The 17,482-nt window shown below is 37.5% G+C and overlaps 1 pseudogene; it reads left to right on the plus strand.

Annotated features, from left to right (window-relative positions):
- Positions 1 to 7,137: 7,137 nt before the first annotated feature.
- On the plus strand, positions 7,138 to 7,733 carry LOC105744026 (annotated as a pseudogene).
- The last annotated feature ends 9,749 nt before the right edge of the window (positions 7,734 to 17,482 follow it).

Consider the following 17,482-nt stretch of genomic DNA (forward strand, 5'->3'; position numbering starts at 1 on the left):
TTAGAAAATTAGCTGTTATAAATTACTGACATTTTATGCAATAATTATGTAAAATTATTATTCACATTATAGATAAGAACTATGTTATTATTGACATGTTACACATAATTAATTTCAAGTTTAGTAAAGATATGAAAAGGAACGCTTATAAAATTTGCTACATAAAATATAAGGGACTTTTTTTGTACTTTTTAGGGAAGGGTCTACAGGGTGTTGAGGGTCTCACTGGTAGACTGGACTCCTAGCGATCCACCTGTTTACAACCTCCCAAGAGCTGGGATTACAGGTTCACACCGCCACCACACCAAGTCTCAATTGCCAGTCTCAGCATGTTTTGGGGGTGGGGCCGGCCTGCAGGCCCGAAGATCGAACCCCTGGCCCCTCTGCCTGCTTCCCGGGGCTTTAATCTGCTGAGCTATTTGGCCACCCTTAGGGACATTTTAATATCTTGAAATATGAAAGTCTTTTCTAAGGAATTATAAAGATAAGTTGAACAGATATGAACATCTTTTTGGTTTTGGTTTTGTCTTTTTCCTGCTTCTTCTGGTGGTTCTCTGAACTGCAGTCAGGGCCTTGTGCTTGCCAGCAGGCTCTGTGACGCTAGGCTGCACACCCAGCCCACATAGGAAACTTTGACCACATAGATGCTTCTTAAAATTAAAACTTCAATAATTTGAAAGACACTATAAATAAAAGTCAAAAGTAAGAAAACTGAGTGGTCAGGAGAAAACAAGATACAGTGCATTACACCAATAGGTTTGGCTGTAATACCATAATAGGAACATAATAGTTCCTCCCAAGCAACAAAAAGTGAGCACAAGATTAATGAAAAGGTCAGCACGCACCTTAAGATAATTCAACCTTATTCATAAATAAATGCAAAGTGAGCCATTTACTTAATAGTTTTAGCCTGATATCACTGTTTGTTGGCCTATAGAAATAACAGATTTATTTATTTATTTATTGTATTTTAGGGAAGGGACTACAGGGTGTTCAGGATCTCACTACTAGATCAGACTTGTGGTGATACGCCTGTTTACAACCTCCCAGTGCTGGGATTACAGGCACACGCCACCACATCCAGTCTCAATTGCCATCTCCAATCCCTGGCCCCTGCGCCTGCTTGCGGGTGCTTTAATCTGCTGAGCTATTTGGCTGGCCCTAAGGTTTTATTTTACAGCTGTATGGATGATTTTTTTTAAAAAAATAAAAGGAGAATAAATGTTCAAAATGGAATAAAATAGGATTCCTAGGAAAGATTAAGTGGCAATATCCAAAATTTGAATTTATTTTTTAATTTTTATTTTTTTTAAATGTATTTGGTTGTTGCAGGGTTTCACTATGCCGTTGGGACTCACAGAGATCTTCCTGTTTTCACCCTCCCCAGGGCTTGGGATTACAGGCATGTGCCACTAAGCCCGACTCTGGTGGGCTCAGCCTGCCCTGAGGGCAGGGTTGGCAGGGCATGTGGTGCCAGGGATCTAACCGCAGTGTCTGAGCTTGCCTAAGCTTGCCTAAGCAGGCACTTTAGTCCTCTGAGCTATCTCACTGGCCCTGAAGTTTCAATTTAAAGTATACAATTTTGGATATACCAAAAGCTACCTGGAAATCAAGACTATTAACATGCTTCTGGGAAATAGAAACATTAGTATTGGTTTTTGCTGTTATGCAGTAGTACCTCATTGAAAACAAACTTAGGTTTTGCTATAGCATTATTCTATAGATTGTATAGAATACTATTACAATCTTGAATGGAAGACGCAAATCCTGACATAGAAAATTTCTCTATTGTTAAGTGAACAGTGCAAATACCAAAATAATACACAAGTTAAAATCTTATTTCCAGGATGAGAAAGTGTGTAATTCTTTGTGTGTGTACAAACGAAAAGGAGCCTGGCTGGCTATTCATCAGACAGTTAAGGAGAGTTAGAGGGCTCTGGAAAAGACTACCTTGGAAGGAAGTGAGGTTTTATATTTTAGCTTCACAGTTTTGCCTTAACAAGCACTGCTCATGTCACATTATAAAGGATTTTTTAAATCAGATTTTTAAAAATATTTACAATACATAAAAGTGAATATTATATTTTACAGTAAGAAACAGAGACAATTGGCAGCTTGCTACGGTGTCCTCGGGATGACTGTGCCTAGCCCTCAGCTTGTCCCTCCTGTGTCAGAAAGAATTACACACTTGCTGCTGGGGGGCAAAGCCAGGCAAGCACGACAGCACAGGAATGTCACTGAAGGCAAAACCAGTTCATACCTCTCACCAAATTCGCAAGTCGCCTCCCCTATTGCAGCGCAGAGCTGGATCCTCATTTTATCAGATAGGTCATGAAAATGAAAAGCACAGTAACACCTAAGTAATACGTGCTGAACCTCCCTTCTCGTCCCCTTTCCCAGCAAGATGGCTTCATGATGTGCTTGGAAAAGTAGTTGCTAAATTGGTTTTAGATTTTCCATGCTAGTGGTCAGCTTTCACAGCTTTGCAATCTGATGTTTACACCTCTGTGTGACCTGTCAGCCCTGTGAGGGAGGAGATTCTCCAAAGCATGATACAGCCCAGATTTCCTTCACTGGTTGTTGCTGACAGGGATTTGTGATCCACGTATTTTCCTAGGTCTCTGCTATGACTTGACTGTTAAGTAGATATTTCTGTCCTGAGAGAAGAAAAGGATTGGGTTATTTCTGGGCCAATATCAAATGCCAAAAGACTGGCTTGAAAAGAGAGAACAAGAGATAGCTGTCTATAGTTTAAGAATTGGCACTTTTGAAAAGGTCTTTCCTTTACTCATCCTAGAAAAGCTGCCCAGGAAAATGCTTCATCTTCATCCACACAGTTTTTACTTTATTGATTTTCCTAGCATGCTCACCACCAAGCTTTACAGGGAGCAGGTGATTGAAACGGGCATCTTTTCTCTCTCTGTTGGGTGACGTGTGTGCATGTACCCAATGCACTGTGTTGAATGGAAGCTGGACACACAGCCACTCTCCTGGGAGAGGCGAGTAGAGGGCACACTCTGACACTTGAACTTCTAAGACAACTGACAGAAAGTCATGCCTCTGCCTGAATTTCCCAATTTCCCAAGCCAGGCTCCCTAGTGGCACTGGAACAGCAGGCCATCCCACTCTGCCCTGATCTTACACGGCTTTTCTTCCTGCTCAGCCAGCATGAGTTTAACTATGTCAAAGTGGACTTTTTGTGCTGTTGCTAGGTGCCTGATCTCTGCCTTACAGAAGAAAAATCTAACAAATGAGGTAGAACTTCTTGAACTTATACCTCTTACTAGATGATAGAACCAAGAAGTTCAATGTGTTTTAATTTTGAAACTCCCTTGGAACTCTTCCTATCCTTGGAAGGATTTCCCTTGTCTGCTGCCCCTCTACAGTTCTGAGCTGTAAGGAATGCCTTTCATTCTTCATCAAAAATATTTGCCTTCCTTGATTTCACCAGGAGGATGAAGGATACAATAAAAATGGCTCATTATCCCCAGGTTTAAAATTAAATTATGAGTTTTTGTGACTCACACTTAAATTTTTATATATATTTACATAAATATAAAATGCATATTTAAAAATGAATCATCTTAGAATTTAGTATTTGGAATTCCAGAATGGAAACATAATGTCACTTCCTAGCAAATCTGTTCATTTTAGTGCTAGTACCACCTTAACACTTGGAGGAATAATATGGTTGCTTTTTGAATATAGTTGAGAATTTCAACCTCAGAAAAAGAACATTTTCTAATAACTATATTTTTCATTTTGTAGATTAAACCACCCAAAAAACACTCTTTTTGGTAGAGTGTCAGAATGAGAATTTGTTTAGTTTGAATAAAAACTCCAATAATAGGAAATAAGGCTGTACATATATTATTCTTTTTCATGTGTTTGAATTAAAAATGTTTTAAGAATTTTCCTCTTAGCAGTGTAAATTGTAATATATTACCTTTTGCTATTGTTTATTGATTTTATGGTGCTGAAGGAATACAAATTATACACATAAAAGGTATATATTGAAAAGGTATATTTAGTATAGTGCACAATTCACTAAGTTAAAGCTCTGTAGTGAACATATGTATATTCATATTGAAAAATATTGCCACTTTTTCATGACAAAAACATCACAGCACATAAAGTTGAGTTACTTAGTGACTATCAGTCATATGAAACCTAATAAGATAAGTGAAAAAAAGAATGAACTTATATGATCTGCTTTACCAACCGCTTAATAATTACATAGCAACAGGAGGCAGGGATCCATAGAAGTAGAAGGAGAATTTATCCAAATGGCTTAAATATACTTTTGTGAAAATAGTTCCTTTCTTTAGAGAAGGTATACCAAGGCTCAAAAGAAAAGGAACATTGAGGGTCCACAAGACTGGCACAGTAGAAACTTCTATCAAAGGAATAGGGGGTGGGCCTTGTACAAACAGTTCACAATGAGATCGCCCCTGTGATAGAGAAGGCTCAAAGTAGGAGCTATGGTTGGAGGAAGATGCAGCTGGCACTCAGGAAGCTGAAGGAAGTGAGCAAACCTCATTCTAAGTTATCTCTCCTTCCAGTGTTGTACCTCTAGCCTCTCACTCCCATGGGCCACACCTAACAGAAATCCACAATAGTAGTGGGTATTCTGTAGGACTGGCAACGTTGGACATTGTTGACTTGAGCCTTTTACAGCTCAGCATATTAGCATGGCTTTACTTTTTATATTTCATTTTTATACTTTTCTGCTGGATGATTAAGACCAAGATAACGCAAGTCCTATATAGCAAGAAATGTAACTTTTGTATCTGCCAAGGTCAGTCAAATCCCCTCAGCATTTACCCTGAAACCCTGTACCAGTTTGTAGATCCTTTGTCAGTGTCAGCCATGTGGATGAGTCACGGCCATTGCTTGACCAATTTACTCTCTGTGAAAGCCTGAGAGAATGTTTTCTCTCCATGTGACTCTCCTTAGCACATCTACATTGTCGATCACTTTCCTCTGTGGCCCCATAATCTCCTTGATCAGAAAATTTGGGACACTACTGAATTAAATCCAGCCAGTAGGGCAGTGTGGACAGGGAAGCAGGCCATGGAGGCCTTTCTGCCCCCCAGTGCACAGAGCAGGATGGAGGAAGTGTGCTCCATAAATATGTTGAGAATGACAAATTCCATCTCCATTTTATTTTGTGTGTCAGTGACAAAAATTATCCTATTTCTGCTCATGAAGATATGGTAATCATAGCTTCAAAGCCCAGAGAAGTGATTATTTTTCTTATAATAAAAATTCTAGTGCTAAAGGATTATCAAGATCATTCATTTTTCCAGGATGTTAGAATCCAATTACTGATTCTCCTAACCTTACATGCTGGTCCTGGAACTTTCTTACTCCCCTTTCCAGATAACCCCAAATCAAATAAGCAGAAGCAAAATGGGGGTTTAATCAAAATTCCAACCCAACAATTTCAACACATATCACATTTTCCTAAGAAATACACTGCAACAAGGAGTGTTAGTTTAAATTAAAATGCAAAGATCACTAAATAATAAATTATCAAGATTATGAGACTGACTTTCAGATGCCTGTGCTAATAGTTTTGAGGGAGTGCATTTGTGAAGATGTCCTGGTGCTGCTGAGCCCAACTCCATCCTTACACGGGGGAAAAAAAAAGACAGTAAACTTGATTTAAAGAGACTTTTCAAGAGCACTGACATGTTTTCTGCAGGTAAAAGAGCACATCTGCATAGGGCCCACCATGCACTTGAGCTCTCTGGAGGCAGCTGCTCTGGAAATTGATCTGCAATAGTAGAGTGAAAGAGAGTAGCTGGCACATTGCATGCCTTCCCTTCAAAGTGAGGTGAAAGAACACAAATCCTGGAGGTAGAATGTTTTACCTGTGCTAGTAATGGTACTTGATGACTTTAAAATTTTATACGGAGATCAAAAACTTTGTCCAGCACTTAAGTGGACCTCAAATTAAAGAATGGTTAGAAAAGCCTTCTGGAAGAAAAGAAAAATCATAGTTTCTTTTCAACACCTGCCATGCCCAGAGGACTAGAGGCAAACTCCCAGAAGAAGGTGCAATCCTACTGCATCCCCAAACCTGACACCTGGCACACCACGAGCAGTGTGGACAGGAAAAGCTGGAGATGAAACGTGGGGCTAAAGGAAGCACTGGAGATTAGAGATGTAATTGATAAGCTTTTTCTATAAATGTATTAATACTAAGTGAATCTAAAGGTAATAGCCATTTTAAGATATTTGTTTCAAAAATCAGAACTAAACAATTCTTAAAAGAATAAAATTAAAAGTAGAAATAGCATTTGAAAGTGTTGTTTACTAAAATCTTTATCCATTTCAGAATAGAGATTTAAGTATCTTTGGGATTAGTTTGAGAAAGATTCCTAATGAGTATTTTAAAATATACAGGTTGGAAGTATAGCTCAGTGTTGGTTTAGTATGCATAATGCCCTGGCTTTAATTCCTATCACAATAATAAATTGACATTAAAGAGTAAAACATTAAACATGAAACAATTTAAAATAATATACATACTAAAAGGATTAATAATTATATTACACTTAAACAGATAAAATTACTTCCCTCATAACATGAACTATATGATTAGTTCATAAAAATTTTTGTTAAATGATACTTAGAGAAATACATGCAGCAACTTTTTGAAAATTTATTGAGAAAACATAAAAAGGTAAAGTTAGTCAATATAAAGCTGATGTATTAGTAAACAAAGTAAAAAGTGAAGCACCAAAGCTTTTAAAATAGGACTGGAAATAATTGGAAAGTATAATATTGAGCTAAGGGTGGTTTAAATAAGCCAAACAACCCTCCCTCAAAGTAATGTATATGGTGAAAATTGGTCAAAGCACATGGAAAATATATTGCCAGGAGTTACAAATGTAATTTGGTTAGATGTTTTTAAAAGGAGGAAATTACTGTTACTTTCTGAAAAAAATTTTAAAACCTTCATTAAATTACTCTATTGGACCTTTTCAAGGCCAACTTGCCCCTGCTGCAGCGAGAACTGCTGCACTGTACTTGGGCTGCCAAGCAGACCCCATCCCAGTACCTGGCCCGGCACAAGCAGCTTCTGCTTGACCCCAGTATCGCATCTCCTGTGACTCTTCTGAGCTGTTCATGGAGGTGCACAGAAATGGGAAGAGGCCCAGTCCAGAAAGGAGAGAAGAAGATAATTTTGTTAGAAATGCCATTCCTCCTGAACCCCATGCCAAGAGAGTGTGGACCATCAGCCTTGTTCCTCGGCATGGTCCTGCTCTCACTGTGCCCCTTACGAATCCTGGTGGGCAGTTTCATCCTACTCCTCCACCTCTTCAGCACTACACCTTAGAAGATATTGCAACTTCCCATCTACATCAGGAACCTACCAAGATGCTAGAACATTGGGAAATTTGTTAAGAGGTACCACAATCTCAGTCTAAATGGAGGTTATCAGGATGAATTGGTAGAGCACCATTTGACTGAGAGGAAATGGGCTGATGAATGGAAATATCTTGATCGTGCCCTGAATTGCATAATGGAAGTGGTAGAAAAAAACAGGCACTCCATAGCAGTTCTCAAGCACTGTCAGGAATATGATTGAGAAGAGCTAAACTACTGGAAAAGACGATTTAATGAAAATACAGAGATGAGGAAAACAGCGACTGAGTTGGTCTCCAAGGCAACACAGTCCCAGGAGTACAGATTCTCTAAGTAGCAGTAAGACCAGAGTCTGACAGGAACCTAGGACAAACACCAGCCTTTAGAACTCACCTGATGGAGCATATCGCTTTGATTTTAAAGAGCATTGGTGCTAGATTGTGGAGTTAGGGAGACATAGATGATTACAAAGAGTAAAAGAAAAAAATATATATGGAGTCCTTGGTACTTGGTCTATTTAAGAAATGCTTATTCTTCCTCATGGAAAAAACTAAATTACTATATATGGGAAATTTAATGACTTACTCAACAATACAACTAATCACCTTAAATAAATCAATAAAAATATTTTAACTACCAAATGGCCATTGAAACCAGATTAATTTTTCCTTCAACTTTTTAAATGTAAAATATCCATTTAGAAAATTGAGGAAAGGGTAAGTGGACTTAACTAATAATTGCAAAAAATCTTCAACACAAAAATTTGGTGATTCTAAAAGTTCACCGAATTTTCATAGAACAGTGATCACTGTTTTGGTTGTCATTGTTTATATTTTCGGGAAGGGTCTACAGGGTGTTCAGGGTCTCACTACTGGATCGGACTCATAGTGATCCACCTGTTTACAGCCTCCCAAGAGCTGGGATTACAGGTGTGCGCCACCACACCCAGTCTCAATTGCTTTCTCAGTGTGCCCCAGGGGTGGGGCCAGCATGGCAGACCCAAGGGACCCTGCACCTTCTTGCAGTTGCTTTAATCCACTGAACTATTTGGCTGGCCTGGTAATCACTGTTTTATACCAACTTTTTCTGACAGAAATGGAAATAGGTTAAATTTCCCATTCATTTTGCCATAGCATAGGGTTGATATCAGCAGGAGATAAAGAGATACCAGAGGAAATATGTAACTATTCTTTCTCATGAACATAAGCCAAAAATGCCAAAATAAATATTAGCAAACCAAATTTATTCATAGTTTCTAAACACAGCAAAATAGTTGGAAAAAAGTGCAGCAGCTTCCCCCAGTCCTCACGACAACATGGGATACTAAATCTGCTTGGACCTGTACTGGAGTCAAATGTAAGCCATCAGTGGTCTCTAACCACATCAGTCACATGACTGAAATTCTGTTTAAAACAAGCTAATGTTCCCTTTATAGAAATTAAAAAACAATTTGCAAGCATTTTGGCCCCATGATAGAGCAGAGGTAGGGAGAGGCCTAAGGACAGGTGGGTGATGCTGGAAGGCGGTGCAGACTGCAAAACAAGTTGCAGGTCACTTCCTAGAAAAGGAGCCAAGGACTCCCAGAACAACAGCAACCCATGACTGACCTATAATCTCAGGAAAGCAGACTACGATATTAGTGCTGACACCAAGGTTTCATGAGGTAAGTATCTAAATCCAGGCTACGAATGAGCTCATGTGGCAAAGGCCACGTTTTTCCCCTATTGATTTCTCTCTGCAGATTCAGGAAGTACATTAGGTATGTTGAAGGGACAGAGCTAAATAAATGAATGTGATTATGAAAGTAGAGAAAATGTTTAGAGAAACTGAAATCAATAGCAAAGGGTAGAGGCATATACTGCAGTCATCTAAAAGTAAACTGATACTGCCTCAAGGGAGTAACAGAAAATTAACTTTGAGAAGAAAATCTAGAGCACAGTATTAATGGAGAATGGGGAAGGGGTGATGCAGATGAAAATATCAATGCAATATTAATAAGCCTTTTTATGAACTCAGAAAGTGATGGTACTGAAAGAAGGACTTGATCTAAAACAAGCGTTGTTTTTAAGATAAGAAACCTACTTTTCTGTCAAGTGACCCAACAAGTGTATTTCCAGTTACATCAGGAATGCTAACCAAGCAGCGCTTCTCCAGAGCGAGGGTTTGTTTGCAATTATTATGGCATATTTGTTAGCCTTTGCTTTCAGATTCCGATGAGGTCACCACCCACAAAACATTGTCTGTGGAAAATGAGTGTTTGGCAAGATTTCTGGAGAAGGGAAGTAAAAGTCAGCCCATAAGCACCATGTCAGCAAGGACACAAGGGCCTCCAGAGCAACAAGGAGGCCGCTCTACCTTGTTGTTCTTTTCTTCCTAATTGAAGCCTAATGACTACTCAGTTCTCAAAGTAGGCTTTATTTTGGAAATGAAAAAGGAGATCATCCAGAGTTCCCTAAGACATACAACTAAACAGAAAGTAAAAATTAGGAAATGGGAGGGAGGAATGTTCAAGAAGTTTAAAGACAGAACATATCTCAGATTTCTTTTTAAAAAAATGAGAACATTTCTCTCCTTCAAAAAAAAATATATGACAGAAAAATTGGCCTTCTTACAGGGCATTTGTTTCAGGCAAAGCCACTATCCCATCATCAGGGAAGAGTCTTCTGTACACAGACAAAAGTGACTCAGATGTTTAAAAAACACTTCCTGTGTGTAGTTATCTCTAGAATTCTGTAAATTGTTGTCATCTCTAACTTATTAAAGACACTGGCTGAAAAGAATTTTAAATACAATAGACACATCTTTCATTTCTACAAGATGCCCATGACTTAACTCTGCCCATCACTCAGTGAGCTACCTATTCCCAAAAGCAACATTTCTTATTTTTTATCTTAAAGAGAATATAAAATAAAAAACTTAAATGACACAGAATTTCAAAACAAGATAATACGAAATCAACAAAGGTTGGTTATATTGCATATTGTTACCATCAGAGTAGTTGTTCGGATTACCAGCTATAAGCATACAAAATTGGACAAAAAAATTAAGCATTAACTGTTCTTTTCTGTTCCTTTCAATAAGCCAATAGAAATTAGTAGTATAATATCTTAGATATCATATATATACTATATATATATATATATATATATTCCCTTCTTTCTTTTTTCCTCCTTTCCCTCATCCTAGTTTTTCTTTCATTTTGAGGAGTGTCTTTTCCTTTCACAGTATCCATTGTATCTTTCTGATTTTATTTATTATTCAGCTATAAAGAAGGATAAACTCAAGGATTTTATAGGTTAATGGATGGAACTAGAGACCATATTCATAAGTGAAATAAATCAGACACACATGTGTAAACATCATATTATCTCCCTAGTATAAGAACCTGAAAGAGTAAAAACAACATTTGTTCAGTTCACTGTACACATTTTGAAAAACAAGTAGCAACAGTAACACCTCTAAGTTATACTTTTAACCTCTACAATATTGCTGATGGAGGGACTTAATCTTCAATGGCCCATTCTTTTGTTGCAAGGGAGCCTTTAGTACATATTTACAGTCATTTACACTCTTCCTCTTTATAACTAATATAAGAAAAGACAGATACAAGTTATTTCATTGGGAGTGGGAACTGTGGAAGGGAACACAGAACTGGATGTAGATTGAGATGCATCAATTGAGATGCTACAGTGCCAGTTGCCTAGAATCAACATGTGGCTTTGTATCTATATATCATGCATATCAAGGGGAAATTTGGGAGATAATGGGGGAGACAGGGTCTCTCCATGGAGATCAGGCTGGCCTTGAACTCACTTAGTAGGCTAAGTTGGACTCCAACTCACAATCATCCTCTTGCTTCAGCCTTCCTAGTACTTGGATCACAAGCCTACATTACCGTAGCTAACCAGTGAGGAAAATTGTAAGAAGTCATGCTAATATTGTTGAAGGCTATATCTACAGCAAAGATATAAAAATTAATTACAGTTAGTTCAATTCATTGCTCTACTCTAAATGCATAGGAGTTGTAGCTAACACCCATTGACCATGATGCCTTCCATAAGAAAACACTGTCCCATATTCTGTGGTTTAGCAGCTGCATGCTGCAGTCTGATTGCAGCTCCCAAAGTCTTCTCCACAGTTTGAAAAGAAGATGGACTATGAAAAGAAAGGATTTTAAAATCTTTTTTTAGATGAATAAGTGTCTGTGGTAACTTTAACAAATGCGAATTGGAATTGAACATTCTTTAGCATTCCTTCCTAACCTAATCACATTCAGCATCCGAGCTTTTGTGGAGTCTTCTGGCACTAGGCTATGTTGGAAAAATGTGGTGTCCAGCAGCATTCAGCTCTCATTTGTATCTCACTTGGTCACTGTTTCCCTGTGGTTAGAAAATTCCTTTCACTTTAGTTTTTTAATTTATCTAGTTTCCGCCTTTCCCCTTTCTGAAGAATCCAAAAATAAATACATTCCTAGAATTATATAGTGAAATAACCAAAAAAGATAGAAAATACACAATTAATTTGTGTTTCAAATTTTAAAAAGAACAAAAAAAGAAATTTGTTAGCATAATGGAGTTCTCTTTTTTATTTTTTAATTTTTTTAAAGAAAGTACAAATTAGAATTAAAAAGGAGAAATTACAAATGATACAGAATTTCACTTAACAAACTAATATGAATTTCACAGTATTTGTGGTAATGCATAATGCTGTCTTCCAACCAGTTATTTATATTACCAGATATATGAATGTAAAATTGGAAGAAAGAAATATATAAGAAATTAAGAAGAGAAAAAGTACAATTGAAAAAAGGAGATGAAATAAATTAAAACGTTAACTGCTTCTTTCCATAGACCAGCAGAAATAAATGCACAGTACAGTTGTCTGAACCATCCTACTTGTATACATAGATAAATCTCTTTCCCCCACTCCCTCTCTGGTCCTTCTCTACTCAGTAACTCTTTCCTTTTGAATAAGTTCATTCCCGTTTCCCAGTATCTATTGTACACTTCAGATTTCATTGTTCTCTTTCAGGTTCTCACACTAAGGAGACAACACAGTATTTGCTTATGTGGGTATGATTTGTTTCACTTAAGAGTATGTTCTCTAGCTGCATCCATTTACCAACAAAAGATTCAAATGTATCCTGTTTTTTAGCGTAATAATACTTCATTGTGTAAAACATCATTGGCCATTTGAGAAATGCAAATGTTAAAAACGCTGAGGTTCCATCTCAGCCCAGAAAGAATGGCTAACATCCAGAAATTAGTCAATAACAAATGCTGGAGAGGCTGTGGGGAAAAAGGAACCCTTCTCTACTGTTTGTGGGAGTGCAAACTGGTATCACCACTATGGAAATCAGTGTGGCGATTCCTTCAAAAGCTAGGATTGGAGAATCTATTGAAGCCAGCTATTCCCCTCACAGGCATTTTTCCAGAAGAACTGAAAACCTGATACCACAGTGATATATGTGCACTCACGTGTACAGCAGCTCAACTTGTCATAGCTAAGTCCCGGAAACAAGGCAGATGCCATCAACTGAAGAATGGATAGAGAAGATGTGGAATTTTTAAACAATGGCGTTCTCTTCTGAAAAAGGTCATTGCTTTGAGTGTGGCTTGTTTTCATATCCAATCAATCTAAAATCATCTAAAAATTACTTTCTACCCATTTTATCATTATCTTAATGCAATTTGTATTTGATAACATTTGGATAACCAATTTTACTACTGTTTCCATAGGAAAGAGTAAGTTTAAGTAAGAAAAAAAAAAGAGACAACTGCTTAAGTTTACCAGATTTAAAACATCCCAAAGGGGGCCAGGAGATGGCTCAGTGGAATAAGTGCTTCCCTGGCAAGCGCAAGGGCCTGAGTTCAATCCCTAGTTCCACCAAAAAAACAAACAATAAAACATACTAAAGATGTAGATATACACTACTATGATGGCCTACTGAGCTTTATATCACAGCATATATAGTATGATTGGCCTAAAACAGTCAATAATGCATGGTGACATTCCAAAATAATTACCTCAAATCTCACTTCCCCCCATTAAAGAAGTATCTTAGACAAAATTATTAGGGTGACTAACAAATACTACTGAAAATAGTACACACTAGACAGGGTACAAAGCAATAATCACATGTATTCAGGCATGGTGGCACATGCCTGTAATCCCAGAACTCTGGAGGCTAAGACAGAAAGGTTATTATGAGTTTGAGACCAGCCTGGGCTACAAATTGAGTGTGAGGCCAGCCTGAACTGCATAGCCAAACCCATCTCAAAAAAATAAAAATAAAAAATAATCCAATATATACTCAGTGTCCTTTGTTCATCAGATAGAGGCTTTGCATGTATAGTAGAACACACAGCAGTCTGAAACAAAAATAGTAGAATTTGATTCTTGCAAGCAAAAAGCATCCAACCTGAGAGGGATATAAAATTATGTTTTACTGATGGAACAAGTGTCCTCCACATAGTATTAGATTTGTTTAGAAAGTGGTTAAGTTTTAAAGACTGCTAAAGACAAAATTAGGCATGCTCAAAGTGTTCCTTTAAATATGCTTAAATTGCCAATAAAGTTCCAAAAGTCTTATTCCATTTGGAGTGATACACAGGTCTGAATATATCATACAAATAGTAAGTGCAGTGTGTAATAAAACTGCATACCTCTGGGCCGGGAAGATGGCTCAGTGGAATAAGTGCTTCCCTGCAAGCGCAAGGGCCTGAGTTCAATCCCTGGTTCTAAAAAAAAAAAAATCAAAAAAAAAAAAAAAAAAAAAAAAAAAAAACCTGCATACCACACATACACTTTTCTAGTATTAATAATTATATTGTTTATATGTGTCTGTCTTTTTGCCCATCAGTAAGTTTTGATTTACGTAAATGTATTGGCAATCCCACCCAAGTCTAGAGGATAAGTTCCACAAGGGAAGAGTTTTTTGCCTTGTTCATGAATATATTTATTCCCCAGAGCCTAGAACAGGGCCTAGCACACAACAAACATTCAATAAGTATTTAAACAGTGACAATAGATCTCTTTTTAATGCTCTCATTCTTCATTTCATACAATGGAATCACAGGTAGAGATGACAGGAAAGGGAAGGCCTTCAAAGCATTATAGAGCCGATTTTTGTGTTATTCAAGTTAAGAGTTTTATTTGGAAAGAATTAGCACTGTAGTGATGGTTCTCAATTTACAATCAACTGTTGAGTTTACTCTTATTGGAACTCATGAGTTGAGTGTTAGTGATTGGTACAAGGGACTTAAATGTAGCTATAATTTTTCAAAGTATTTTCCAATCACTAGATTCAACTCCTCCAGACTTCAGTTTTATCTTTACCACTCATATATGATGTAACCAACTTGTGTTACACCCACATATCCTGCCCTTTCAACATTGGTCATAAGCAGTAAGCTCCAAATAATAGAAATTAGTGATCCTCTAAGTGAAAAAAAAAAAAAAACAAAACAAAATTAGAGCTTACTGTTCAACAAAACTAAAACTAGTATTAGCTATTTGAGGAATATTTTCAAAAAGTATCTTCAAATGACATATTTCAAACTCTACCCCAAACTGAGTTTATCAGCATACTTTGTTTATAAGGGTTTTGTTCTGACAGCCACTGTTGTCTACTGGACTATGTCTTTCCCTTTACTGATGTGACCTGTTATAGAAAGAAGATGACAGAATACAAAAGATAACAGGCTTTTCCAGAAAATCTAGCAAGCAGTCTACTGCTTGATTTTGACACTCTTGTGTGAATGTACTTTGTCCTCTCTAATTTTCAAAGTAGCAAATAGATAAACATTTACCTGAGATTTCATGTTTGGTGATGAATTCCATTTGGAAGACAAAATAATATTTATGAAGAACTAAAGTAAGCAGCTAAGCATCTAGATTTTCTTTACAGACAGTACTACACAGTTGCCCCTCTTAGCCTGCTGCTTCCTATTCTTTAGTAAAAGTGAAAGATAGAACAATTTAAATAATATACTTAAAACCCTAGAAATACATTGACTGTAATGGCAGGATAAAATATGAAAATAAATATAAATAGGCGAATTCAACCAATCTGGCCAAAGCTGTTTCTATTGAGAAAAACAAATTTAAATACATCAGAAAAATCTGAGAATGACAACATACACACACACTCTCTCTATCTCTCTCTTTCTCTCTCTGTATCTGTCTCTCTTTCTCTCTGTCTCTCTCTGTGTCTCTGTCTCTCTGTGTGTCTCTCTCTGTGTCTCTGTGTCTCTGTCTGTCTCTGTGTCTCTCTGTCTGTCTCTGTGTCTCTCTGTCTCTGTCTGTCTCTGTCTCTGTCTCTCTCTCTCTCTCTCTCTCTCTCTCTCTCTCTCTCTCTCTCTCTCTCTCTCTCTCTCTCTTTCTGGCTCAATCCTAAATTCAATTGAGACAGCTTTGCTACAACAAGATAAATTTAATGTGCTAAGTCAGATGCTTCAAGTTTGAGAGCCTAAAGAAAAAGAGTGAAAGGGAATTGACAGTACCTGTTACTAGAAGGGTGTACTGTTGTTATATTACATGGAGAGCATGAGGGAAAGTTTCTGATGGGTTCAGAAGGCGTCTTAGGTATGCTGATACAAAGCCATTACCATAAATACCAAAATGCTCCTGCTCAGTGAATTTGATTTCACATTGTAGCTTAATAGTTGTAGTAATTTTGTATTTCCTTTAATGTCACTCCCTTGTGGATAGTGATCAAGTCCAGTCTGGACTTTTATGTCCTTTGTACATTCTCTTTGTGCAACAGAAGCATTGCATACCAAATAGGAAAGTAATTACTAATAAGCTGGGTAAATTAAAGTTGTTTAAGCATACACGAATAAGATTGTGCATATTAGTTTAGTTGATCATAGTTAATTATCTGACTAAAGTTTCCAATAATTTCAGCATATTTTATCATGAAAACTCATATATTCTGACTTAGAAAAAAATAAACACTCATTCTGACTTCTAATTCTAACCATTTCCCAACTCCACTATCAGATCAAATTAAATGTTAAATATTGTATTTTTTAAAAATAAAGGCTCATTCATTTGGTGTGCGATATCAGCATGAGAACTCTGTGTATTCTGTCTCCTCTCTTCAATCACATATTCCACTGGCCCTTTTGAGTCTACCCCATATGCCTCTTTTCCCAAACTGTGTATCTGAAGTGCTGGCCTTCCTGGACTGTACTGACTGGCACCCTGGGCATCTGCATTCTCATAGAATCCAGGCAGTGGGAGAAATCAGGTGGTACAGGGAAAACCACTCTTTTTCCCTGGCCCTCTCTCTCCTAGTGCACAGGCTGACCCTGCCCCATGTGCAATCGAGAGTGCATCCACTGCTACAGCTCTATTGTGGAGAGGAGCTCGTGTTCCTCCAACGTCTTCCTTTACTTGCCCTAGCATACTCTTCCATCCTTCCTTGCTTTGCTGGCACTGTGCCCTCATTCTTCCAAAGGTTCTACCTCCTATGCTTTTCCGAGTAAGCCAGCAGGACACTGCCACTGGTTTCCTGCTAGAAATCCAATTGAGCATTGGTCTCTAAGCACTTAATTTTAAGGTGAGAGAAAAATCTATGGTAATGCGCTGTCTCTTTAGATCCATGAGATAAGGATGTTTCATTATTATTCACTTGAAAGAGACACTAAAGGAGGCATTGAAGCTTCGAAGATGAGGTTAACAATGCTCCTGGCCATCAGTTTTGTTAAAGGATTTATGATAGGGCACAGCTGTAATCCCAGCATTCTGGAAGCCTTCAGCAGAAGGATCACATAGGATTAGCTTGAGTGAAACCTATGCAACTTAGTGACTTGGTGAGACTTTTTCTAAAGAAAAAGGAAATTACAAAAGGGGATTGAGGATCTGGCTCAGTAAAAGGCTCCGGGTTCACTCCCTGGCACTGAAAAAAATCAAGGAATTTATGCCGCTAAATTCCTTGCCACTGACAAGATCTTGTGGAATGACAGAATAGTGTATGCTTTTGCAAGTATATCCTTATATGATTTTGATTACATGGAAGGCAGCAGTCAATTCTTTTTTTTTTTTTAATTTTTATTTATTTGTGTGTGTGTGTGTGTGTGTGTGTGTGTGTGTGTGTGTG

The sequence above is a fragment of the Octodon degus genome, unplaced genomic scaffold (genome assembly GCF_000260255.1).
Source record: "Octodon degus isolate 3935 unplaced genomic scaffold, OctDeg1.0 scaffold00208, whole genome shotgun sequence".
Classification (NCBI taxonomy): domain Eukaryota; kingdom Metazoa; phylum Chordata; class Mammalia; order Rodentia; family Octodontidae; genus Octodon; species Octodon degus.